Genomic DNA, 14,799 nt, shown 5'->3' with positions numbered 1-14,799 from the left:
CGTTGTCCTTTGTTCTTGCATTGAAGAGAATCAAAATGATTTCACTATGCTAGAGTCAAGTTATAGTGTGTCCAACTGTGGCCAAGCAGACCAATATGAGCTTGGAATGTTCTACCATAGGTTGGGCGCAAATAGACCATGTGATCATTTGGGTTTTATTCCCTAAATTTGTGCCTCTCACATTTCTTTTGAGCTGCTGCAATTCTGCTTTGCTCCTAGAGCACAGTGCCTTCTTTGTTGAGGGCACGCCATGCTGGGCTGTCCTTTGCCAGTATCTCCCACGTCATGCAATCAATCCCAAAGTTCTTCAGAGAGACACTGAGAGTATCCTTGTATCACTTTTTTTGACCACCGCGTGAGCATTTTTTGCTTTGTGTGAGTTCTCCCTAAAAGTCTTTTAGGCAAATGTTCATTTGGCATTTGACCAATGTGGCCAGTCCATTGGAGTTGCAGTCTCTGCAGTAGAGTTTGAATGCTTGGCAGTTTAGCTCAAGAAAGGGCCTCAGTGTCTGGTACCTTATCCTGTCAAGTTATCTTCAGAATCTTCCCAAGACAATTCCAATGGAAATTATTCCATGTCCTGGCATCCTAGATTCAATTGAAACCTCCTGAAGTTTATTGAGTAAGGGAGTCAAACTTCCGCAGCTAGATAAAGGATGGACAAGATTGGGGAGAAATTTGAGGCTGGGAAACCAATTAGGCGCCAACTGCAAGTCTATATGCAGGGTGATGAAGGCATGAGTAGAGAGACACCATTGATTCAGGAGTCACTGTAAAACTAAGATTGACAAGATTTGGCAACCGATTGGCTATGTGGGCTGAGTGAGAGGGAGAGGTTGAATATAACACCAAAATTGTGGACCTGGGTGATTGGAAAGATTGACTGAAATAGGAAAGTTTGGAAAAGGAGTGGTGTGAGGGAGAGGGGAGGAGACACTCAAGTGACTGTACTACGTAAGTTAGAATCTATCCATGGCTGCTCATCCATTGTGACTCACTCAGTCCCACCCAAAAGGGAAAGGGAAAGGCAGGCCTCTTCCTCACTAGTTGCTGCCTTGGGAGGAGGGTCTGCCACTGCCACCAGATGATCTAAAGGGAAAGGGGGTGGAATATTCCAAGGATACCTACACCACTGCCACCGCTACTGGTGCCTGGGGAGCAGGTTATAACTACCAATGCCAGATACAAAAGGGAGGAGTTTAGGAACTGGCATGATAGAGGAAGAGGGTGGAGTGAGGAGTTTGGGGGGATAAAGGAAGGTGTGGTTGTGTTGGGAACAAAACTCAAGATTGATTTATGGGGAGGGGTGGAATCAACCAGGAATAGGCTGCAACCGGCAAACTTTGGTTCCAGAGAGCTGGTTGTTAAATTTTCAGTGTGAGCATTTACACCTCTAAAATTGGTGACTGCTCAAAGTCAAGGCTTGATTTATTGTTTTGTTGATTGTATAGACTTAAAGTGATAGAGACAATATTAATAATCAGATTAATACTAAAAGTGTGTTAAGGGTACATTTTCCCCCTAGTTAAAAAAAAAAACAAAAAACAGGTTCTCCCCACCCCCAAGCTGGTTGTTAAACCTTTACCAGCATCACCCTGTATACAACCCATCTTTCTAGCCTGCAAATGGTGATCATGCACAGCCTGGGAGTCAGACCACATGCCCACCACTTTGGCAATACCTGGAAAAGATCACCTATTTCACTCACAATCAACTCCTGCTACCCTTGCACCTTGAGCCAATGTAGAACCTCTCAGTTATTTCAGTCCCTAAGAAACAGTTTCCCCAGAAATGCTCTCCCAGCTTGGACAAGTTTCTCCATGCTTAGGTCATCTGGGCTGACTCACTCACCAGAGTGCCAGAAGTCCTCAGAGGGTTTCTGGTTTCCCAACAGCTTCAGACTAAGATCTTACAGACACACACCCCACAGCAAAGCTTTGAGTTAGCTGGAGTACTCTGTTGGGTGGGTCATCTAAACCCTCAGCAAAAAGAGTTCCCTCTATCCCTTCTGAAGTAATCAGAAGAGCACTTTGATCTTCTGGTCAGGTGACCTAGGTTCGAATCTCAGCTGTGCTACTTAATTATGTGACCTGGGGCAAGTCTGTACCTGTGTTTCTAAAGTGAGGGTGGGGAGGGAGCAGAGTTGGAGTATATGGACTTTAAGGACCCTTCCTGCTCTGGGCAGCCAGGTGGTGCAGTGGAGAGAGAGATATGAGCCTGGAGTCAGGAGTACTCAGCTTCTTTAGTTCAAATCCAGCTTAAGACACTTATAATTTTTAACCCTATTTTCCTCAGTTTCCTCATCTGTAAAACGAGCTGGAGAAGGAAATGGTAAACTAGTATCTCTGCCAAGAAAATTCTAAATGGGGTCGCAAGGAGATGGATACAAGGAAGAAAAAAATGGTCAATTAAAATTAAATATAAAATTGAAATTATAAATATATAAATTTAAATTAAATTTATATACATATAATATTAATGATTCCATGGATCTTTAAGGTACCTAAATCTAAGACAAGAAATGTCATTTAATGAGATTTTTGGTTACCTTGTGTTGAGGTGTTTACAATAACTTGCAAAATGACCACCATGAAAATAAGCATTTATTAAGACAGTCAATCAATAAGCATTTAATGAGTGCTTACCTCAAGCAGGGCACTGTGAAAAGCTCTGGGGATACAAAGAAAAGCAAAAAACATTGCCCCTGGCCTCAGGGAGTTCCCATTCTAACGAGGGATGCAACATGCAGCTAACTATGTACAAACAACATACGTATAGAATAATGGCAAAAGGGGGATGGGAGAGGCATCCTGCAGAAGTTCCAGAATTGCAGCTTCTGCACCAGTAACTGCTGAAGAGAATGAGGAGGTAGAGAAATTCTATGAAGAACTAAATGTAGCACTTCCCCCCACCTACTTCTGACTTTTCACTTTTTCTAATAACCCAAGACTTTGAGATATTAGAGGAATTTGCCAATTTTTTTTCTTTAGGCTGCAAATGTGCAGTTATTTTTTCCCCAGTGAATGTTCCCTCATAAATCCATTCTACTGGTATAATTTTGCAAACTTTTCATTTGCTAGTTGCTGCTTAAGTCCTGAGACTTTTTGTATTATTGAATTCTATATAAGGATTGGCGTGCTGATATGGTCTATATTATTGAATCCTGTATAAGTACTGGTATTAAGTTTGCTGTAAGACATTTGGAATCATTAGATTGCCAGTGACAAAAACATTCATTTTGGGTTTTTGTTGCTGTTGTCTTGTTTCATTTTGTTGTAAACCAAGATTGCTTGGTTTTTGTGAAAATAAAGTGCCATACAACTTTTTAGCTGAGATGCTTGTGCCTTAACTCTACATTTTGTTCCAATGGGTCCCATTTAGATGGCTTTGCTCCTGCCAGGATCCATGGGGGAACTACAGGGTCCCTTTGGGGTAAGGGACCCAAAGGAAATTGCCTAGATGGGATCACCTCTGACAGAGAGATTACCCCTCCCCCCCCACCCCGCCAAAGAATTTTAAGTTTCCCTGTGTGGAAATGGACAGTTTTTGTACAGACCCCAGTAGTATGGCCTTATACATTGGAGGAATCACTGGGAGAGTTTCCACTCAGGACATTTTTTTCATTTGAGAAAGGGGCAATGGCCATGTTGATCCCAGGTCTCAAATCCCTGCGGAAGACCTCCACATAGCTTGGAGAGCTCAGTGTGGACCAAGTTTCAGTCCAGCCAGAAGCTCATTTTCTCTGACCTTTCGATTCTGCCTGTGGATTGAGCAAGGCTAAATGAGGAGAGCTATTTGGCAAACTTAATAAAATACTTCTTATTTTGTTGGTTTATTTGGGGAACTTTGCAAAATGTTTCTCCTTCTATGGATCTGCTAAATTTTATATTTGGAGATAATTGATTTTCATCTATATCTGTGGGATTGCATATATTTGAAACTTGACTGCATGGCCCTGGGAAAGTTAATGAAAGGACATTACTTAGGATTCTTCAGAAACCATAGAGAACTGTTCTGAATGTAAGATGAGATCAATATACATTTTTTTTGCTTGTATCTTGCCTATTTGCTGGAAAAGACAAATTTCAAACAGGTGGAAATGTATAGCCCAGGCTTCACTTTGAGCTCAGTTTGCCCAACATGGAGCATGTGAGTGGGGCAGCCTACTTTGACTGGCTGCCTACATCTTCAAAAATGGCAAACTGAGGTGTTCACTCTCTTTTTTTTTTTCTTTCATTATGATAAATGAACTAATATTCAAATTGCTTCATGTACAATGTAAAAGTGGTACAATATAAATCCAAAGTAGTATTAAACAAAGTATAAAAATATGGCATCCTTAATGAACCAATTGTATATTTACCATGGGATTATAAATTCACCCACAAACAGAACATTTTTACCCTCAAATCCCAGGATGTAGAGATAGAAAATCAGACAACAAATGGTTACTATAACAGTACTAGCTATGAGAAAGTTTGTCAGTCATGAGTAGCAATATGAGAATGGATTCAGTGCTGTTAGTCCCTTCTACCTCTCACCAGGTTTCTATCTAGTACCTGGCAAGGTCAGGGGGAAGCAATATAAAAATACAAAAATAGTTTAGAAAAAGATAGAAGTCACCAATGCCACAGACACTAGCTGGACAAGATGAAATCAAGCTGCACCTGGCACCATCTTCAAGCAAAAAATAGCTGATGAAATCTAACTCAAATTTCCAAAGTTCTCTTCTGTTGTAAGGCATCATTAAGCAGTTCCACATGAATATTTGGAGAATAGGCTTACAGTTCACTCTCTTTTTAGCTTCCTTTAGACTTTACCCGTTTCCACCACTCTACCTGCTGGCAACTGAAACCATGAGAGGGGAGGGACTTGCCTTCTCTTACTTCCCTCTCTTTTACCCCAGCTCTGAGAAATGGGCCTGGGGGATGTTTGCTTCTGTTCTGTGGTTTTTATGCTTAGTTTCAGGCACTGTCAGAGCCATGGTGACCTTGGAGCCAGAATTGTAGCAAAGTGGTATAGCTAGACAGCCTCCCAAGGCAGGGAAGCCTTGAGAAGCCAGGGTGCCTGGTACTCTAAACATTGGACTTGGAACTGGGTCTGTGCCCTATGGGAATACTCATCTTCCTGAATTCAAATCCAGCCTCAGACACTTACTAGCTGTATGACCTTGGGCAGGGCACTTTAATCCTGTTTGCCTCAGTTTCCTCATCTGTAAAATGAGCTGGAGAAGGAAATGGCAAATTAGTATCTCTGCCAAGAAAATCCCAAATGGGGTCACAAGGAGCTGGACACAACTGAAATTTATTAATTTTTAATAATTCCATGGATCTTTAAGGTCCCTAAATCTAAGACAAGAGATGCCATTTAATGAGATTTTTGATCACCTTGTATTGAGGTGTTTATAATAACTTGCAAAACAACCACCATGAAAATAAGCATTTATTAAGTTAGTCAATCAATGAGCTGTGACTCTAATCCTCTTCCCTTCCCAGAGACTGAGATGGTACAGAGGGTGAAGGGACTTATGCTTCCTATGTATAATACCATGTACCAAAGTAATCTCAAAATGGGTACATAATTTAGACATGAAGGGTGATATTATAAACAAATTAGGGGACCATGGAAGAAATTGATAGACAGATCTATGGATAGTGAAAGAGTTCATGACTAAACAAGTGGTAGAGAGGATTGTGAGAGGAAAAAAATGGGCAATTAAAATTAAATAAAAAATTAAAATTATAAATATATTAATTTAAATTAAATTTATATACATATAATATATAAATTAAAAAGGTTTCACATAAATAAAAGCAATGCCACAAAAATTAGAAGAAAAGCAGGAAACTGAGTGTAGCAACAATTCTGCTAGATGCTGTTGTGGGGGTGAAAGACCAATACAAGCCCAACAACAAGAGCTGCCAACACAGGTTCTTTTGATCTGCTTTACTAAGGAAAGTAACATTAAGGGGTTAACAATCTTCTTTTAATACAACATACAAATATCATTCACTTAGTTCAGGGGAAAAAGCCAGCACCCTGAACTTCAGAGCAAATCCAAACAAATTACAAACATACATTATAAACAGACCAAGTACAAACCAACATCTGGGTTAGCAAAGCTGGGAGGCTCTTAACAACAGCTTGCCCAAAGTCTCCACAGCAACATGCCTCCAGTGAGAGACCCCCAGACAGAATGCTAACCTTTGAGCTTTTATACTCTGTTCAGGGCTCAAAGGATTCACACTTAATTAGAAAAAGGGCATGAGCCTGGGGCTTTGCGCCTAGTAAGATTCAAAGACACTTAATTAATTTGGCATCCAAAACAGTAAAAAAAAAAAAAAGTCCCACCTTAATTAATATTACACTGAGGTGGGGGGAAATTTTGCAGCAATTTTCTCTGATAGAGATCTCCTTAAACTGAGCCAAATTTATAAAAATAGGAGACATTTCCTAATGGACAATGGTCAAAAGATATGACTAGGCAGTTGTCAGAGGAAAAACATGAAGGCTGTTAATAGTCATATAAAAATGCTCTAAATAAGTAATAATTAGAGAAGTACAGATTAAAACATCTCTGAGGTATCACTTCACACCCATCAGATCTACTAATAGGACAGAAAAAGGAAATGACAAATGCTGGAGGGGATGTGGAAAAATAGGGACACCAAAACATTGCTAAAGGAGCTGTGAACTAGGAGCTTTGCCCAAAGGGTTATAAATTGTGCATACCCTTGTACCATCAATACCTCTACTAGGTCTATACCCCAAGGAGATCAAAGAAAGAGGAAAAGGGCTCATATATACAAAAATATTTCCTGTGGCTCTTTTTGTAATGGCAAAGAATTAAAAACTGAGGGGATACCCATCAATTAGGATATGGCTGAGTAAGTGATGGTATATAAATATGATGGAATACTATTGTACTGTAAGAGATGATTAAGGGCATGGTTTCAGAAGAACCTGGGAAGACTTGAACGAACTGATGCAAAGTGAAGTGAGCAGAGTCAAGATCTACACAGTAAAGGCAATATTGTAAAGAAAATCAGCTGTGAAAGACTTGGTAACTTTTGTCAATACAATGATCTACCACAACTCCAAAGGTCTCATGATACAAAATGTTATCCACTTCCAGACAGAGATCTGATGATCTCAAAGTGCAGTTGAAGTGGTTTTTTTCCTTTCTTTGCTTAAAAAAAAAGTCTTCAGTTTTTGTTTCACTTGTGTCCAACACTTCATGACCCTATTTGGGGTTTTCATGGCAAAGATACTGAAGTGGTTTGCCACTTCCTTTTCTAGCTCATTTTACAGACAAAGAAAGTGAGGCAAACTGATTAAGTGACTTGCCCAAGGTCACACAGCTAGTAAATGTTTGAGGCTAGATTTGAAATCAGATCTTCCTGACTCCAGGCCCTTTTTTTAAAAGCATAGTTAATATGGAAATATGTTTTGCATAACTTCATATGTATAATGAGTATCATATTTCTTGTCTGGGGATGGGGTGGAGAGAGGAAAAGAACTTGGAAATGAAATTAAAATTAAAATTTGCTTTAAAAACATTTTTCTATAAGAAATGATGAAAGTGATTGTTTTCAGAGGAACCTGGGAAGACTTATATGAATTGATGCAGAATGAAGTAAGCAGAACAAGGAAATTAATTTATGTAATAATAAAATACTGTAAAGTTAACAACTGTGAAAGACTTAAAAACTTCAGTCAAAGCAATCACCAACCATGATTCCGGAAAACCAATAAGGAAGCATGCTACCCACATCCTGACAGGAAGGTGAGAGACTCCAGGTCTAGAATGAGAGACAGAATTTTGGATGTGACTAATGTGTGACTTGATTATGCATATTTGTTACAATGGTTCTCTTTTTCTTTTTTCTTTCCAATGGGGGAGTGTGAAACAGAGAAAGAAAACAGATTTTTGTCAACTGAAAAAAAATTCAATCTATCAAATGAAAAAAATCAAATGAGGCATAAAAAGGGAGATTAAGCTCCCCAAAGATGAGCCATGGCAGTGTGGTGAAGGATATCCAATGCAAAGTGCAAGAGAAGCTAGATTCCTTCTAGATACTGAGATCCTCCAGCTGTTCCTGTACGTGGACAATATACTGATTACATCAAGCCCCAGAATGTTTCAAAGCCACCTAAATGAGATTCAGGAACACAAAAAAGAGCTTGGCCTAATTATTCACCCAAGAAAAACACATAGGAAAAAGTGGGTGAAGAATGTCTATTGTCTCTAGACTATAATACACATTTGATGGACAACTCTTAGAGTGGATTCATCTATCTATCTATCTATCCGTCTATATAATATATGTGTATATATACATATATATATATGATAATCTGTCTATCTAGAACATACACAGTAGATGTTCAATGAGATTGGACCAGAATTGATTAGGAGGAAGAGAGCAGACTGAATCACCTTTGGGAAATTGCATAATGCTTTTTAATTATCCTAAGTTTCTGCTGGATAAAAAGTTCATTTTTTTAAACTACCAATATTTTTCTGGCAATATTATATGTCTACAAATGATGCAAAAAACCCCAACCCAGACTGATGAATACATCAAGTAATTAAGAAGAACTTATTACTAAATTCTGGGCACTGATAAATTAATTGTTGAATTAAATTGGAAGTTTACCCAAAGAACAACGGCGAAAAAGGCTGCCACACATGACCAATGAAGGATTCCTCCGGAGAAGTTGTGTGAAAGATATCAGGAAGATGTATAGTTGGAAAAGGAGGTTCTGGCTGGTCATAAAGCAAGAGTGAAGGTTATCCTATAGAGAAAGTCCCTCAGCATGTTGGATGGACCTCCCCACCCCACCCCGGGAAGAATTTGTGGGAGGATGTGTGCAAGAATCACTCAGAATGACACTGCACAGATGAGTTGTGATCTGTACCATTGGAAGGAATGTTCCCATTGAGTTAATCACAGAGTCATAAAAATGGGAGGGGGGGAGGTAGGAAAGTGTGGAGGAAGGGGAGATTTAATAGAAAAGAGGATAAGTTCTGTTTTGGACATGTTGAGTTTAGATACTAGCAGAACATCCAAATGAACCTGTATAATGGGAGTGGTGATGAGAGACTAGAGTTCAGAAGAGAGTTAAACAGCATCTGCAGAGAGATGATAACTGAACCCATAGGAGTGCATACTGTCACTGAGGCTGAGAACATAGAGAATGAGAATAGAGTCAGGGAGAGAGCTTTAATGCACATCAATGCTTAGGGAAGAGAAATTGATGACAAGCCAAGAAAGGGGATTAAGAAGGAGCAGTCAGGGAGGTAAGAGGGAAATGAAGAGATAGAGAGCAACATCAAGGAAATCAAGGGAAGCTGGGGTATCCAGGAAGAGATTACGCCCCATAATGCTCTCACTCCCATCCTAAGTCACTGTCCTGACCTGGGAGTCCTAGTAAGGAAGTGCATGCTGCCTTCCGAATGCTAGAAGATCCAGAGAGAGGAAGGGAGAGGTAGGGAAAGAGAAGGGAGAAGAGGTGAAGGGGAAGAGGAAGAGAGAGGGGAGAGCAAGGGGAGGGGAAGGGAAAGAAAAGGGGGGATGAGTGAAGGGATGGGGGAGAAGGCAAAGAAATAGAAGAAGAAGGAAAGAGAGGGGGACAGAAGGGGAGAGTTGGGGGAGGAAGAAAAAGAGAGGGAGAGGGAAAGAGAGTGGAAGGAAAGAGAGGGAGAAGAAAGGAGAGGGGAGTGGAAGGGAAGGAGGGAGAGAGAGATAGAGACACAGAGAGAGTTTAGTAAGCAATCATGTGTCAAGAAGACTTAATTTCTGGGGATACAAATAGAAGAAAAGAAGATGATCCCTAATGTCAAGGAGCTTCCATTTTAGTGGGGGAAGACAAAATATAATTGGGAGCTGGAAAATGGGGTCTGGAGGTAAGCCTCTAGTGAGACAGTGAAACATTCTGGATATGGAGTTTATCTGGGAGTGAAGTGAACATGGTGAGCACTTTTCATGAAATAGTAACCCTGACCAGGGACTTGCTAATCATCAGAACAAGCCCCAGGGAGGATGCACCTGGGGTCAGGGTATGGTAGGATTCAAAGGAAGAGAAGACTTCATCTCTTGTTCTCATCTTCCTTTCTCTTAAAGCTGTGACTTAAGACTCTCTTTCTAGGCCTTTTTTTGTGAGGGGAAAGCTGTGCCTCCCCAATACTCAGGCAGCAAGAATGTGAAGGAAATCAGAAGCTGGGGATGCCCACTGGCTTCAAGCAAAAGTCCCCAACTTCCCCTTCCCTTGGGGAGTTTTCCTTGATTCTGTGTCTGACGGAGCCAGATTGATTAACAAGCTAGCCTCTCCCATCCTGATGGATTATTGGCAGGGAAAGCAGCGAAGTGTGCAGAAGTAGGATAAGGGCCACATGAGCAGTGGCAGTATCAGAGAAGCTGGGACTCTGAAAGAGCATATAGAAGCTAGGGAGGCGTGTCAGCACCATGAGGGTGTATCTGGGCAGATTATGCTTTGCTGAAACTCATCCAAAGAAATAAAATCCAAAGCAGTGCTCTCCATATTCCTTCTCTGATTTCCTTCCTCTTTTTAGAGGCATATTTTTTAGGATGGGAGACATCTATGTTTCTTAAAGATTTGTTTACCTTGTCTCTTAAGCCAGCAACTGTGATAAATATGGTTAGCATTGTGTGTGTGTGTTTTATTGCTTAAATGCAGGGGATAGGAACAACTGGGGAACATCTGGGAAAGGAGGGGGGGGGAAGAAGGGAGGGGGAGTGAGAGAGGGAGAGAGAGATTTCAAACTGCAGTATTTTTACTTTTTTTGGTCAGCGACTCATTGGTGCAGGGCTGAGAGCTTAAAAGGAGGGTTATTGATGACTTTTTTTTACAAGTCTCCAGAACACACAGAGAAAACCTGTATTTGGATCCCTCTATGCCAGGGATTCTTCACTCACTTGGCATCAGGGACCCATTTAGCAGGTTGGTGAAGCCTATAGAACCCTTCTCAGAATCATGCTTTTTTAAAATGTATAATTGAAGGGAATGTCAAATTTTAGTCAGAGGTTAGTAAAAAGTAAAGACATACTTTTCCCCCATCCAAATTTATGGACCCCTGAAATCTATTTAGCAATGAGTTGTGAATTCCTGCTCTAAGTATGAGTCAGCAGTGTCTGGGGCAGCTGTGACCAGCTGGGCTGACATCTGAGGTGGGGCTTTTCTCATTTTCCTTCCCTTTTCCCCCCAGACCTTGGCTTAAGAGGACATCCCCTCCTAGAGGGGAGGGGCCAAAGGAATGGCTGGAAAGACAGTCACATCCTGGGGGTAGAGGACCTCTTCCCAGTTAAGGGTGGACGTAAGTAAGAAAAAGTACCAGTCTTGTTCACTTGCACAACATAGCAACACATCACCAAGCCATACTACAAGTGGAAGTGACTTCCTAGAATTTTAACAGTAAAAAGAAGAACAGATATAGGTTGAGGACATTGTAGGGTCAGGTAAAGGTTTTTTTTTTCAGTATGGGGGGACATGAGGATATTTGTAAGTATCAGGGAAGGACCCCATAGATCAGAGGAGAATAAAGGTGAGAAAGCAAGGGAATGATTAATGCAAAAAGTATTCAGAGAAGACAATACAGTAGGGTGGTTAGACCTTGAGTCAAGGAGGACCTGGGTTTATATCCCACCTCTAACACTTACTAACTGTTTGACCCTGGGGAAGTCACTTAACATCCTTGTAAAATGGGCATAAGGGCACTAACCTTGCAGGGCTGGCACTGAAATCAAATGGGCTAATGTATGTAAAAGTACTTTGCAAACCACTAAGTATTATGTAAAATGCAAGCCAATACTATTATTCTCTGGTTTTCTGGTCTTGAAAAGAAGAAGAGAAAATATGATATAGGGTATGGAGCATTAGCCTTGGAGTAAGGAAGAACGAGGTTCAAATCCTGCCTCACACACTTGCTACCTCTGTGAGTCGCTTAACCTTTCTAGCCTCAGTTTCCGAAAAAAAATAAAGAGGTTGAACTCAATGACCTCTAACATCCCTTCCAGCTCTAAAACTATTATGATCCTATGTTTCTCAGTCCAAAACAAAGGAGATTTGCTAGGTCAACTCACTTGCCCATGACCCACAGCTACTAAGTGTCAGAGGCTGGATTTGAATCCAGGAAACTTCTGACTCCAGAATCAGCAGCCTTTCCACTCTACCGTGATGCCTCTTAATCGCCATAGACTCTAGCTTCTTCACCTGTAAAATCTGAAGCTTGTACTGGGTGCCTTCTAAGGATCCTTCCAGTTCTAAATGATCAATCAGTCAACAAGCATTGATTAAGCACCTACTATGTGTTAAGAGCCTTACTCAGCTCAGTACTGGGGATGCAAATACAAAGAAGGAAACTCCCCACTATCCTGGGACCTTTGTTGAATAAACATCAGGTTCTACGATGGCAGAAGACTATTTATTCTATGCCCTTAGCAACCAGTAGAGGGCTCTGCTCCCTGTGAGCTTTCAGAATGATCAGGCAGGTCATCTTTATTATTTTGGTCCACCACAGCTGAAAAATGTCAAGTTCTGCTGCCACCTTCTGGTAGTCCTTTCTGAAAAGAAAAAGCCAGTCCTTATGACAAGAGTACTTGCTTCAGCAAGGGAGCCTCACCTAATTGTTATATCTTCATTGGTTCAGGGGATCCCTAGGGTCAGGGAGTGGTGATGGGGACCAAGTCTCTCCCATCTGAGAAAGTGATCTCCACAGCTGGGGCCTGTGTCTTATCCATGAGAATAGCAACTCTTGAAAAATGGAGGTCATATTCCTCTTTCATCATAGCTGGGGCTCCTTTGTAGTGGGGAGTATGTCTGTCCCATCACAAAGAATTCTCCAAGGTTAGGAACATTATCTTACATGTAAGATTAGGGATTCTCCAGGGACAGAAGTCCTATCTCCCTCATTAGCTTGGGTTCTCTCTCCCTTACAAGGCAAAGTCCTTTATCCCTCCATTGACTAAGTCTCCTCTATTAGTGTGAGGGCTCAATGGGGGCAGGGGAGAAGAGGGCATGGGACACTCACCACTGTTTCCTTCCTCCTCCCCTAATGTCCAGTATAGGGTCTTGCTCGTGTTCTTAAGACACTAGAATGTAACTATGCTCAAAGGGCTATAAAAAAGTGCATACCCTTTGACCCAGCAATACCACCTCTAGGGCTGTATTCCAAAGATATCACACAAGTGGGAAAGGGACCCGTATGTACAAAAATATTTATGGTAGCTCTTTTTGTGGTGGCAAAGAATTGAAATCAAGGGGAGGCCCATCAATTGGGGAATGGCTAAACAAGTTGTGGTATATGAATGTAATGGAATACTATTGTGCTATAAGAAATGAAGAGCAGATGGACTTCATAATAACCTGGAAAGACCTACATAATGTGATGCTGAGTGAGGGGAGCAGAACCAGGAGATCATTATACATAATTACAGACACACTGTATCTTTGATGACTGACTTTCATAGACTTGGCTCTTCTCAGCAATACAAGGTTCAAAGACAGCTCCAAAAGACTCATGATGGAAAAAGCTATGCACATCCAGAGAAAGAATTACAGAGTCTGAGTGCAGACTGAAGCAAACTATTTGCTCTCTTTTTTTGCCCTTCTTTTTTGGTTTTATTTCTTCTTTCTCATGATTCATTCCTTTGGTTATACTTCTTCTTTACAACTTGGATATTGTGTAAATAAGTTTAATGTGAAGGTATATGTAGAACCTATATTGGATTACATGCCATCTTTGGGGGGAAGGGGTAGGAGAGTGAAGGGGACAAAATTTGGAACTCAAAAGCTTGTAGAACTGAGGGTTGTAAACCAAAAATAAAAAATAAATTTAAAAAGCATACAAACAAGCAAAAAAGAGACTAGAATGAGATAATAAAGAAAACTGAAGTATTTCCTTCTGGGGTGGGTGGAGATGGAGTTAGTAAGAACAAGAGAGATTTCCTCTGAAAGGAATCATAGATTTAGAACTTTAAGGGATCTTTTTAAGGGATCTAAGGACCATTAAGCACAATTTTCTCATTGTGCATATGAGAAAATTGAGGTCCAGGAAGATCGAGTGATTTACCCAAGGTCACACAGTAAGTAGCCAAGCTGGGACTTGAACCTATGTCCTCTGCCTCCAAATCCAGCCCTCTTTCCTCTGTACCAGCTACCATTCTCTTTGGTACCTGGATCCATCACTTTAAAAAAAAGTTCTGTGATTATAACAATAACTTGTAACAATCCTTTTCATTTGTACATTATTCATTACTTTTAAAGATACTTCCTTATCATTTGTCTCATATCATCCTCACACCAGCCCTGCTAGGTCATCATAGATGTCAACATAGTTCAATGGAGAGAGTGCTGCTATGGTACTAAGGAAGACCTAGGTTCCAGTTCTGACTGTCATTAACTAAATCTTGGGCGAGTACTACCCTTCTTTGGGCCTCAGTTTCCTCAACTGTAAAAAGGGTTTGAACTTGATTATCTCTAAAGTGCCTTCTAGTTCTGAGATCCCATGGTCATAGGCTGGCAAAGCAATTCAATTCCACAAATATTTATTAAGTGGCTACTGTGCCCAAGGTTCTGTGTAAGAGACTGGGGCTACAAAGGTGGAAATGACAAGACCCTGTTCTCAGGGAGCCTACATTCTAATGGGAACAAGGATATGTGTATAAATTACTATAATACAAGTGAGAATGAAATGAATGAAGGAAAGATCCAGGCAAGCCATGAAAAATCAGAAATTGGAGAGTTGGGAAGAGTCTCATGGTCTCGTGGTAAAGAGTC

The 14,799-nt window shown here is 40.8% G+C and overlaps 1 pseudogene; it reads left to right on the top strand.

Moving 5' to 3' along the window:
• Positions 1-14,799, top strand: part of LOC118842833 — a 49,797-nt pseudogene that overhangs the window by 18,971 nt on the left and 16,027 nt on the right.

This window comes from Trichosurus vulpecula, chromosome 3 (assembly GCF_011100635.1).
Source record: "Trichosurus vulpecula isolate mTriVul1 chromosome 3, mTriVul1.pri, whole genome shotgun sequence".
NCBI classification, from domain to species: Eukaryota; Metazoa; Chordata; class Mammalia; order Diprotodontia; family Phalangeridae; genus Trichosurus; species Trichosurus vulpecula.
The sequence above is the reverse complement of the archived record's forward strand: the minus strand, read 5'-3'. Positions and strand labels throughout refer to the sequence as shown.